Here is a 12,947-nt window from a genome sequence, read left to right as displayed (position 1 = left end):
CTATCCCCATATGGGCAATGCTGTGTGCACTACTGTTAGGTGCACGCAGCTCTCCCTTTTCAAGCAGAGCCGTGTGAAGCGGGGGCAGGGTCCAGCTACCTCAATTATACAGTGCCCCAGGTTTGGAAGGGGGTTTCCAGGCACTAGGAACCCCCCCCCCCTCCTCGGTTTGCCTATGTTATCCTATGATTTAAAGGGAAAATATGTCCAAGTACAAATAGAGTTTATTTTTACTTTATCTTTCTTTAAATGTTAAAAAAATTAGGTGATATATTTTGCAACTGTCAATACGAACATGAAACAAGCAAAACTACGTGCCTGGGCAATACCTCTGCTCACCTCTGCTCACCTCTCAGTAACAAATGCTAATTACTGCCTTTGGTTTCCCAGCAACTCTACACAGGTTCAGATCTCCTCCTACTTACAGATAAGACTGTTTGTTTAGTTTTTAAAAGATAATTCCAGACAGTCTTCTTTGCCGATTATAAGTCTGGTAAAAGGTTGTAGACCTGACATGGATGTATAGGTGCTAAGCTAATTCTGGGTACACCCTACAGGTTTTTCAGCCGATTATTAAATCACACAATAAACGACCGCTTGGCCCGATATCGCACCAATGTGAACGCACCAGCGATGAGCGATTATCGGATCAAAGTACATCGTATCATTTAATTTGATTTTTCGACTGGACTAAAAATCTCGTTCAGCAATGGAACAATGTCGTTCCAATCCTGCAGTGTGTAAGCACTCAGGACCGGCAGTGTCCATAGATCTCTATGGAGTGTGCAAAGTCACCATCTTTTCAGCTGATAGTAATGACAGAGGAAGAGCACAGATCTGAAGGTAAATCGTGTAAAACGTGTTTAGTGTGTACACAGGAATCATCTGCTGATCGGGACTTTCAGTCGTTGTTAAAATTGCATCCAGGGAAATTTTCTGTAGTGTGTACTCAGCCTTACTCTGGCAATTAAAGACTATGGGGTATATTTACTAAACTGCAGGTTTGAAAAAGTGGAGATGTTGCCTAGAGCAACCAATCAGATTCTAGCTGTCATTTTGCAGAATGTGCTAAATAAATGAGAGCTAGAATTAGATTGGTTGCTCTAGGCAACATCTCAACGTTTTCAAACCCGCAGTTTAGTAAATATACCCCTATTTCTAAAGACCTTTTGCGCTTGGACAGGTGAGTCTGCTTGTGGTATATGTGGAGCAGGCACTAAACACTACACATACAGTACTAACAAAAAGATTAAGAATAGTTCAATGGAACTTACTGTATTTATCTGTCGAATGAGCGATGGTTGGACTTCCAGTTCTAGCTGCCAGTCGCAACTTAATATCCCCTGGTGGAACTGTTCTAGATCCAGTTGCCTCTGCAGTTTCTCCAGCCTTCTTTGATCCTCCGGGCTGATATTTTTCTGTAGTCCAGAGTTTTCCTTTCCATCTTTCTGGATCAATTGTTGTAGCTCATAGACGTCTTGTTGGAGGCTTTGTACTTTCAGCCTCGAGTCCCTCACCTGTTGCCCTAGGGCTTCAGCTCGTCCGGCTCTCCATAGAAGAAACATCAGATGTTCCCTCATCTCCTTTGACTGGGTTGGCGACTCTTGGTCAGACGAAGACCAAAACGATCCAAAAAGTCTTCTCTCAGTATGTTCTTCTGCCTGAAATCCACTGCCTGGCTTTGGTGGCTGTTTGGAGATTATTAAGGGATTCTTGCACCGAGCTTCGTGGAGGAGGATCCAATTACGCGCTAGGTTAGCAGTCACTAGGCTTTCTTCAAAAATATCTGGGATACAATGCAGCAATGCCATGGAACGAGATGTTCCGGGAATTTGTGGGTTCTGTGCCAAGCTCCCTGAGCTCAGTAGAAGGGCCCACCTACGCCTGTGGTGAAACAGCTGTCTGGCAGTCCCTGCGATGTTAGGAGGAGACAGAGGGAATGGGGTAGGTGAGGTCTCTGCTTCATCATTTACATACAGGTTATCACACAATGGAAAAACAACACGGTCATCAAAGGCATTCTTCATTGTCCGTAGGTAACCCAAGTATGACAGGAGCCAGGAGAAATACCTGTGGAGCTGAGCTCTGGGTTCCCCAGCATTGGAGGCTGATTGGACATATTGTTCTATGTGCTTCCAGTTGTCAAGGTCTTCTTTGAAATCTTCTGACAGCAGGACAAGCGCTCTTTGCAGAGTTTGCAGGTCAAAGTTCACTCGACACTTCTGAACCTGCTCTTCAAAGACCCGCAGCTCCTCACGGAATGATGTATAGAACCTGTCCATCTTGGTGCCAGAACAAACCTCTATTTTGATACCATAGTTAAACGTACAGCGATCCTAAGCTCTGATTGACCACGATTTCACTCCTCTAGGGAATTTTCAGTGTTGATCTCAATTTATAGACAAATTCTTGTTGTGTACCAGATCCAGAGTATGCCTCAGCCCTTCACTTGTAACAAAGTATTGACTCTTCTCAGCTTTTTTGTGTGTTGGTTCAGTATTTGTGATCCTTAATAAGTCTCCAGCCTTTGTTAGTCTTTCACCTGTGTCAGGTGTCTCTTCACCTTTCCTGGGCTTTCAATTACAATTGCTAATAACTGCCTTTGGTTTCCCAGCAACAATAGGCAGGTTCAGACCTGCCTCTGCTTCCTGATAAGTTTTTTTGTTTAGCTTTTTTTAAATGACAATTCCAACCAGTCTCCAGTGCTGATTACGAGGCTGGTATAATGTTGCAGACCTGACACAGATAAACGAGTGATAAGCATATTCTGCCATGTGAACGAGCTCTCTGTACAGCGCTGCGGAATCAGTGGCGCTATATAAATAAATGGTGACGATGATACTTTCTAGCATTTGAAAACTATTTCTAGAGACAGTTTGCTGTTGGGCAAGTGAGTCTGCTCGTGCTGAGCGCAGTGCAGACACTAAACACTATCATAATAATATAATTACATTGTATGTTAAATATTCACCTTTACTAAAACTTAACTGATATAAAATACAGGATAAGAACAGATACTGAGAACTACATATTTACAAATTGTAGCTATTGTATCAGTGCTGTGACTGTGTAGATGTGCTGTGAATAAGGCATACTTGCCAACTCTCCCTGAATGTCAGGGAGACTCCCTGAAATAGGGGTGATCTCCCTCACTCCCTGAAGAGTCTGGCATTCTCCCTGATGCTGAGCCAGTACAAGACATGGTTGGCTTCGCCATCTGTGGCATGATGACACAGTTCAGAAATTGTGTCCTATGTCCATGTATTGATGCCTATGGAGGTGGTCCTTTTCATGGAGACCAAGATTTAATCAAAGACTGACAGGTAAGACAACATGACTTCGGTAATGGAGTCAGAAAGAGATTCATTAGCTGCTTTTCTTTAACACATAGTTGCCTACTCTCCCGGAATGTCTGGGAGACCTCCCGTGCTCCCGAGAGAGCAGGGAAACCTTCCGGTCCTCGCCCCCACGATAGATAAGTGGTGGGGCGGGGTCTTAATGATGCAAATATCGCCTAAAATGTTGCAATTCATCAGGCCCTCCACGCCCACCTCCCCTGGGATCTCCCTGAAGCCAACGAGGAAAAGTTGGCAAGTATGGAATAAGGCTGGATCATTTTCGTACAATAATCGGGCAAATCAGCCGACATACGACATTGGTCGGAAGTGGGGTTAGTGTGTATAGTGACACGATGATCGAAAGTTGTTCCAAAGTGTCGATTGTCGGCTCAGTTGGTTGGTCGCACTGTTTAATATTTTTCAACCAACCACCAACCAATCATGCAGTATGTATGGACTCATGCTCACGATCTACATAGAGGTTACAGAGTCGTGTTGTTTTCAGTCCTTGCTAGCGATGAATGTCCCGGTGAATAAATGTAGAGAGTGCTGTAGAGGGAATAATTCATTTGTTCGTTCTGAGACAGAATGTTTAGTTTCGGTCAGAGTCACAGAAGCTAAAGAAATCCGTTAGGACATGTGGATAACTATAACAAGGTGGTTTTAATCAGTGTGACAATTTGACAATAATGAATAAATGAATATTGTGGTGTCTCTCTCTGAAGACTAGAGGACCAGATGAAGAGCACAGATCTGAAGGTAAATCGTGTCAGTGTGTACACATGAATCGCCAGACTGATCGGACCTTCATTCCTAGGTACAATCGTTTGAGATAACAAGTCGGAAAATTCTTCAGTGTGTACCTAGCCTACACAGTGCAGAGTGATACACATTTATGTCCCACTTTTATATTTCTTGTTGACTAGAAGTATAGTGGAAATAGTTTTTCAATGGTGATGACACAATCTTAATGCAAACTTCCCCAAGCGGACAACTTTGGTTTTGTACGGGTGGTGATCACTGATGCGAAATCTATTTATTAAAGTGATCTCTGACCTCCTGGGATTCTTACACAATAGAGTTAATACACTACATCTGCCTTCTAATCTGGTGATTGCTGTGTAATATCAGGGAAACACAGGAGAAAGTACTATTTTAGCAAATGTCTAGTATATTTGGTAAACTACCACTAGGAATCGCAAAGAGTATGATAACACAGAAGGTATATAGGACTAGTTTGCCCTTTCAGTCAACATTCTACAGTGTGTTTGTGAATGGTATCACCAACACACAATTATCGCCAACACACAATCGACACAGCTATTTTGTGGGTTGAACCAATTTTCGTAAAAAATGTTGCCTATCAATTCACTAACAACCAGTAACATCCAAAATCCATTGATAGGCCGAATATGCGATTGTAGAAAGACGCCAGATTCCTAAAAATTTACATAGAAGAAGTCCAAATTGTTACGTGGATCATGTTTTGCCATAGAACAGGCCGTATTGCAAAGAGTGCCATGTTCCACCATACAATATTTGACTTACGTTGTGGGCAGCACGGTGGTCATGAGTTCAATTCCCGACCATGGCCTTATCTGTGAGGAGTTTGTATGTTCTCCCTGTGTTTGCGTGGGTTTCCTCCAGGTGCTCCGGTTTCCTCCCACACTCCAAAAACATACTGGTAGGTTAATTGGCTGCTAACAAATTGACCCTAGTCTGTGTGTGTGTGTGTGTTAGGGAATTTAGACTGTAAGCTCCAATGGGGCAGGGACTGATGTGAGTGAGTTCTCTGTACTGCGCTGCGGAATTAGTGGCGCTATATAAATAAATGGTGATGATAATAATACGTTTCTCCTTTGCCATTTGTGCCAAGGGTGCATCTACCAAAGATGAATTACATTGACAATAACAAATGTTTATACTGCAGATCTGTTTACAATGCAATGAGCACTGCTAACTGCAGGATAAAAGGATTTGTTTTGCCTATGATGTATGTGCCTTTAAATGGGATTTATTTTTATACATAAATAAACAACAGTAAATCACGTGGGCAGAGGGGATATTCAAAAGCCATAATGTTGGACATTTAAATATCATTATTACCAGGGCCCACAGTGAGGAGGTCCGTGAGCACTGTAATGGTATCACACAAAGTCCACAGTCCTTGCACTGCTGCAGTCCACTTCTCAGCTCTTTGTTAATGTTTTATCTACTTTTAAACAACTTTCCTATTTTCTTCTCCATATTAGTGGATGTGAAAGCACAAATCTGAGCTTTCAGTTTCACTGCGTATGTGCATTTCATCAGAGTAAATTAACCCTTACCGCTCTGTGCCACTATGGCTGGGCAGCTGAATATCACTCTGCCCTATTGCTGCAGTCGGGACTGAATTGATCAATAGTCTAGTACGCTGCAGCCTTTATTCAATGATAATAGTTCAAGCGAAATGATCAGAGCTGGGAGTCGCCAGGAATGCTCTTCACAGCCAGCCAATCACAAGTGTTTTCCTATGTTGGCTGCTGGCGATTGGATGGCTCTTTGATCATTTCACTTTGGTATATTTGAGTTAGGTCATTTTTTTTCTACAATTTTTGACAATGATGGATTAGTTTAGTCAATTAACTTTTTTATAGAGTTTGCAGGTATCCCCTGTCCATTATAATTGGACCACTGGGATGGCAAATTTGCAGTAATATTTACCAGTATACCTGCTATTTGTAGCAATGCCCACAAGGATGATGCCCCATAGTTGCAGTAATGCCCACCATGATGCGTTTTAGTTTAATTAGTAGCTACTACGATACCCCTTAAATGCAGTAATGCCCACCATGATGCCCCTTAGTTGTAATAGTACCCACCACAAAGCCCCTTAGTTACAGTAATGCCTACCAATGTGCCCCTTAGTTGCAGTAATGCCCACCATGATGCCCCTTAGTTGTAATAGTACCCACTACAATGCCCCTTAGTTGCATAAATGCCTACCAATGTGCCCCTTAGTTGCAGTAATGCCCACCATGATGTCCCTTAGTTGTAATAGTACCTACCACAATGCCCATTAGTTGCAGAAATGCCCACCAATGTGCCCTTAGTTGCAGTAATGCCTATCATGATACCCCTTAGTTGCAGTAATGCCTAGCATGATGCCCCTTAATTGTAAAAGTACCCATCACAATGCCCCTTAAATGCAGTACTGCCCACCATAATGCCCCTTAATTGTAATAGTACCCACCACAATTCCCCTTTAAATGCAGTAATGCCCACCATGATGCCCCTTAGTTGTAATAGTACCCAACACAATGACCCATAGTTGCAGTAATGCCTACCATGGTGCCCCTTAGTTGTATTAGTGCCCATCAGGATGCCCCTTAGTTGTAGTAATGCCAAATTACAACCCTTAATTGCAGTAATGCCACCCACGATGCCCCTTAGCTGCAGTAATGTCCACTAGGATGCCCCAGTGCCACTGACTTTCACCCATAACATGATGTAATGGTGAATATTACATTATATGGGAAATGGTGTTACTAAAGATGAAGACACATAGCCTGGCTATAGTAGCTGACCTGACTGGTAAAACTAGAGGAAATTACAGGCAACTGCTCATTTGACCTTGGGCGAACCAACAGCAGGATAGTTACTGCTTAGATTGCAAAATAACTTACAGATAATCATTATGAAATGCAATAATTACAGGAAAAATAATCACTGATTATAAAGTACAAAATATCACAATACTCCAGGCACACTTAATTGAAATGCATGCACGGGGCTAGCACGGGTGTCGAGCACCAATCAGAATGAATTAAGCCCCAAACCATCATGGTTCACTTCTGGTTGCACTTCCCCTTTCAATATCATTCATTACAGCAGCTCTGAGGTTTCCTGGTTGGTAATCTCACTTCCCCTGGGCCCATCAGTGGAGAGGTGTAAGACAATAAGAGGACAAGGTGTCCTTCCAAAACACTGCGTGATGGTCCAGATACAAGTTCAGTGTCTCACTTACTAAATGGCATTAATCAGCTTTCTGTCATCAGAGGATTTATGGCGAAAACATCCTCCTTTTCCACAGACTGGTTAAGACTCAGCTAATTAAGAAACCCGACGGGGCTCATTTCATACTAATTAAATTTGTACAAATAGAGAGCATACTCATTGTGTCTAGCATGGAGTGAGACAATTGCCTCTGTCTGGGGGGTGAGGGGAAGGGGGAGGAACATGAGTCTGGATAAATTCATTTACCATCATTAGATTAAGAAATTTCAATGCTACCATGACATCATGCACTGCATTAGGAGGCTGCTCAGAGAAATCACAATCTGCTTTCTGGGCAGCAAGATGGAAAGTACTGAAGTCAGGTTTTAGAACACTGTGAAATATAAGACAGGGAAAGTTTTCTGAAAAATTACCCTATGCTACCTTTTGGTTGACATATTCATTATTATTATTATTATCTTTTATTTGTAAGGTGCCACAAGGTTTCTGCAGGGCCGTCCATAGGGGGTTAGAATATACAACAAAATGAAAAACTAGCACGTGCAAAAGCAACAAAATTATATCAGTGGCACTATATAAATAAATGGTGATGATGATGATGATGACAAATACAAACAAAAAAATTTGCATTACATAATCACAATGCGACTATAATTGGTGGTGCTACATAAGCATTAAAACCCTCCGAATTACATATTTATGTAAGGAAGACACTAGGACAGAGGGCTCTGCTCGCCAGAGCTTATAATCTAGAGGGGTGGACCGACACAGGGAGGGCGAGTGGAGATTGGGGATGAGACGGGAGAGTTAGGCGGAGGGCTTGTACGCTTGAATGAAAACATGAGTTTTTAGGGCACGTTAAAAGCTTGGTGACTGGTGGTTAGTCTCGCTGGGCGTGGGAGAGCTTTGATGTTGGGAGCAACGCGGGAGAAATCCGCGATTGGGAGGAGGCTATCAGTGTATCAGTGAATAGTTGAGGAGGCGGCTACTGGGTGGGAGAGAGGACGTGTGGAAATGAAGTTTGATATATATGAAAAACAGATAATCAAGATTATTACTGTAAACAAGTCATGCCCACATCAAATCACAGAGCTTTATATAAAACATCACATATTGATTAGTGTGCTGGCAATGTCATGGAACTTATGTACTTTGTGTTTAATTCCTTCCTTCAAAGCTACTCTGCGTGTCCGTGTTTCTTGTTACCCTGCTATAAAGCCTACTGAATCAGTATCATCCCTTTGATTGGCATGTCATGTCTGTGACAACAAGAAATAATGGAAGCAGATAAGACAACAAATTACTGACTGTGTGTTTGTGATTGGAAAATGTTGAAATACTCTAATTGGCTAAAGGTAAGTTTACTGTTGTAAACACTGTAATACTCCCATTAAATGCATAGACACCTTCTCAATGTTATAATGCTCTGACAGGTTGGTCTAAGGCTGGATACAGACTACAGGTTTTCAGCCGACTATTAAGCCAACCACACAATAAAGGACCGTACGGCCCGATATCACATTAGTGTGTACGCTCCAACGATGAACGATTATCGTTCCTAAGCACCTTGTCTCGTTTCATTTGAATTAATAAACGGACTACAAATCTCATTCAACTATGGAAAGATTTCGTTCCAATCCTGCAGTGTGTGCACTCAGGACCGGCAGTGTCCATAGATCTCTATGGAGTGTGCAGAGTCACCATCTTTTCAGCTGATGGTTATGACAGATGAAGAGCACAGATCTGACGGTAAATCTTGTAAAACATGTATAGTGTGTACACAGGAATCGGAGTGCTGATAGGGCCTTCTTTTTTCAGTTGTTGGTAAAATCGTTAGCAATATCGCCTCAGAAGAAATTTGTGAGTGTTCCAAAATTCTGATTAGGTAAAGGTCTCTGTATCCCTATTTTGGTGGCCTGATTGAATACAGGACCTTCCAAATTTAAAGGGCAGCACTGGGGTCATGAGTTTGATTCCCGACCATGGCCTTATCTGTGTGGAGTTTGTATGTTCTCCCCGTGTTTGCGTGGGTTTCCTCCGGGTGCTCCGGTTTCCTCCCACAATCCAAAAACATACTAGTAGGTGAATTGGCTGCTATCAAATTGACCCTAGTCTGTCTGTGTGTGTGTGTGTATGTTAGGGAATTTAGACTGTAAGCTCCAATGGGGCAGGGACTGATGTGAGTGAGTTCTCTGTACAGCGCTGCGGAATTAGTGGCGCTATATAAATAAATAATGATGATGATAATGAAAGCTGCTGGTGCTCACTGTATGTCAAACTCTTGAAAAATTTTCCGCTCTTGCCGTAAAACCATGGGCAAGGCTACTCTCCTGAGAGATCCACATTTGCAAATACAGTGCCCGCTTTTCTATATTGTGTACTTATAGAACTGAATGTATAAGAACAATGGCACAGTATTTGATGCATAATAATAATTAGATAACTATAATAATAATTATGCCCGGAGTTGGTGCCCATGTCATTGACATCACTTGATATTTTGTTTAGGCAGCAATACCTGGTGAATGCAGAGAAACAGACATATAAAGTGGCTTTTTTGTAAGTATTACTAACTCCCCTTTTAACCTCTGCAGATGCGGCAACTAATGTGTGACATATTCATTGATAGGTGTGGAAACAACACTTCCTGTAACTGCTCCTGACCCGACCCAGCTGGGGAACTCTACACTTGCGGACACATAATAACACATTATAAAGGGACTGTCCCGTTTGATGTAAAAAAAATGGAGATCCGGCGCATCATTACTAATGTGAAAAGGAGAAATTTTAGCTAAGTGCAATCTACAAGGAGGGCTCAGTTTGAAACAACAACTCTATTTTTGCAATCCTCATCTCTAAATGAATATTAGAATTCATTACAACAACTTGAATGTATGAAGTTTTTTTTCCTATAGAGATGGAAGTAATGTACTAGAACCAGAACGTACTTATACCCAGATTCAAATGGAAAAATTTCTTGAGATCTGCTTGTATTTGAATAAGGACGGACGTATGTACAAGTTGCGTACATTTTTTTTAACATAAGTTGCGCTCCCAGGGCCTTATGTAGAGTCAGAGGCGATTACACTGAAAACGTAAATGTATATTGCATTCCTTAATTTACACAGAATTCCAAATTGCACAGATCTTTAGAATACTATGCAAATTGCACAAACACACCTCTTTATCTGCCTTACGGCCTGTGTGCATTATACACTTAAGTGTATCAGTCACAGCGGCCCTGTAAAGCAGATAAATAAATGTAAAAAAGAAAAAAAATTGTGCTTCTCACCCCTCAAACAGTGGTGGGGTTGGTTAAGCTGTTTGGGAGGGGCTGATTATTTTTTTACTTCTTTTTTTAATACAGCAAGGTCTGTTGCACCAGCAGAAAGCACCCGCAAAAGATACGTCTCCTAGAGACCTATCAGCGGCTGCTTCCAACTCAGCATAGCATGTAAAGAGCGTGAACAAGCCTGTACGTCGCTAGGCTTGCCCACTACCGTCCCCGTTCCACCTCTCTAAGGGGTCTATTTATCATCCTTCATTTTTTTTAGTTGAAACTTTTCAATCTTTATCTCCTTGTTAAGGATTGAAAGTTTCCGGCAATGTATCAAAAAAGATCTCAGGGACAGCAGTGCTGATATCCTGCTGTCCCTGAGAAGTGACTCACCTCTTCAACGCAGTCTCTTCTCATCCTCTTCTCATCCGAAGAAAGCTGCGCTGAACTTTTCTCTTTTTTATTGTTAGTGCGCATTCGCTGACCGATAACCTCGGGTATGCGCACTAACATCCTGGATGGCAAGAAGGTGAGTTATGTGACAGGGGGATCACATGATCCCTCCACACATGCGCTGTCCAGCTCTTCAGAGCAGAGCTGACAGCTGCGATAGATATCAGCTATGTTAATGTACGCCAGCTTCAGATGGCGCCAGCTTCAGATGGCGTACAATAACATGTAAAAAAGAGAAAGTTTTCACAGGGCACACTTTAATACATAACGTTAATAAGCACTCCCCATAGACTGTTAGAAAAAAGAGATATCTGCTGCAATGCTACAATATTATATAGTGATTTACCGGTAAATCCCTGAAAACAACAGTTTTCGGGCTTTAACAGGGGGGATAACTATGATAAATATGCCCCTAAGCGCAGGGAGGTGCAAGATGGAGATCCGTCTCAGTGGGAGGGCAAACTGAGACGGCTAAAAGTGCTTTTTGCGTTGATCAGGCCCACAGTGCATTCGAAGATGAATCAGGCCCACAATCTCTAAATAAAAGGATCATAGACGTAGTTGACCACAGGAACGGATTTAGGAGATACCTGTTCCCTCATTGTTAGGAAAGAAAGGAAATGTCCTCAGTCTGCAGACTGTGATCAAACCAGGCATCTAGCTATTAGGATGATAGTCAGGAAGTGACCAGATATGATTCAGTGATGTCAGCTGTGTGTGGATACTTTGGGAAGATGCCGCTTACCTTTGCTCAATAAACCACTGCACGCTCCGTGTTTTCTGGCTGACTCATGAAGATAGAATGACGACTGTCTTCTCCTAATAGCAGTGAAAGCATATAAGGTCAAATTACTTGTCCATCACTCAGTACCACGAGACATTACTAATTACTGTACAATACGCTGATGTCACACAACGGGGCTGAGGAATTACCACTCGATGAAAAATGGATTTGTCATAAGGGAAATATTGAATGTTCTACAAAATATTAAATACATAGGAAAGTGACAATTATCCAATTATTTTCTACATTTGGTGGCTGCATTGTGGAGCATGCCGGTCTGCATAGTATGCAAAAAGCGTACATTTTAGGAAGATACGCTTAAAGCGTTTGATACGCTAAAAGCGTAAGATGCTCTATAAGGGTATCTTGCGGCACGGGGGTTTTAAGAAAACAAATGAAAAAACATTACTGTTTTCCTGCGCCAATCTATGCAGATGTATACATGCCTGGGCATTGGAACAGCAACCCCAAATTTGGGCTTTTGAATTTTTTTTTTAAAGGAGTTTCAAGCATTGTGATGTCAGCTGTATGTCACATTCATTTAAAAAACGTAAAAATATTTTAATACACTCGTTCATTAAAAAATATTTTATCCAAACTTTGTATCCTTGTCTTTATTGCTGTATGAGTTCCAACATTCACTTAGGTTGTAAGCTCCCCAGGCTAGCAGCCTGAAAGCTAATGTTTTTCCCATTAATTTGCACTTTATGTCCCCAATATGTGTTGTGTTGCTTGTTTTTCCAGTAATGTATGCATTATCTAGCAGCATATTAATTAATTTATATATGTATATACTACTAGGCAAAGCCGCAAATAACATAGAGGAGATCATATATACAGTCTCTTTATACAGGGACAGTCAGTTTCATAAATGAATATTCAAATTTATATAATAGTAACCTTACAATAATACATACTATATATGTTAATGATTTGTGGTGCTTTATAGCAGTGTATACAGTATTATTTATAGTATATAGTTTATACACATATTAATATTAGTTGTGTATAATAACATAGTTATGGTGAGATCAGACACATACTCATGTACTATACATCATGCTGAATCCACATAAATCCTTTCACCCCCTGTGGAAAC

General features: G+C 41.5%; 1 long non-coding RNA gene across 1 annotated transcript in view; it reads right to left on the bottom strand.

The window, feature by feature from the left end:
• The window catches only part of LOC142098265 (uncharacterized), a 15,256-nt gene extending 2,309 nt beyond the window's left edge, over positions 1-12,947 (bottom strand). The window contains exons 1-2 of the long non-coding RNA XR_012678318.1: positions 12,892-12,947; positions 11,810-11,883 (exon numbers count right to left, since the gene is read on the bottom strand). This is a non-coding gene — a long non-coding RNA (uncharacterized LOC142098265). The remainder of the gene's footprint in view (positions 1-11,809; positions 11,884-12,891) is intronic.

The sequence above is a fragment of the Mixophyes fleayi genome, chromosome 7 (assembly GCF_038048845.1).
Source record: "Mixophyes fleayi isolate aMixFle1 chromosome 7, aMixFle1.hap1, whole genome shotgun sequence".
In the NCBI taxonomy this organism is placed as follows: Eukaryota; Metazoa; Chordata; class Amphibia; order Anura; family Limnodynastidae; genus Mixophyes; species Mixophyes fleayi.
This window is presented reverse-complemented; position numbering and strand designations above follow the sequence as displayed.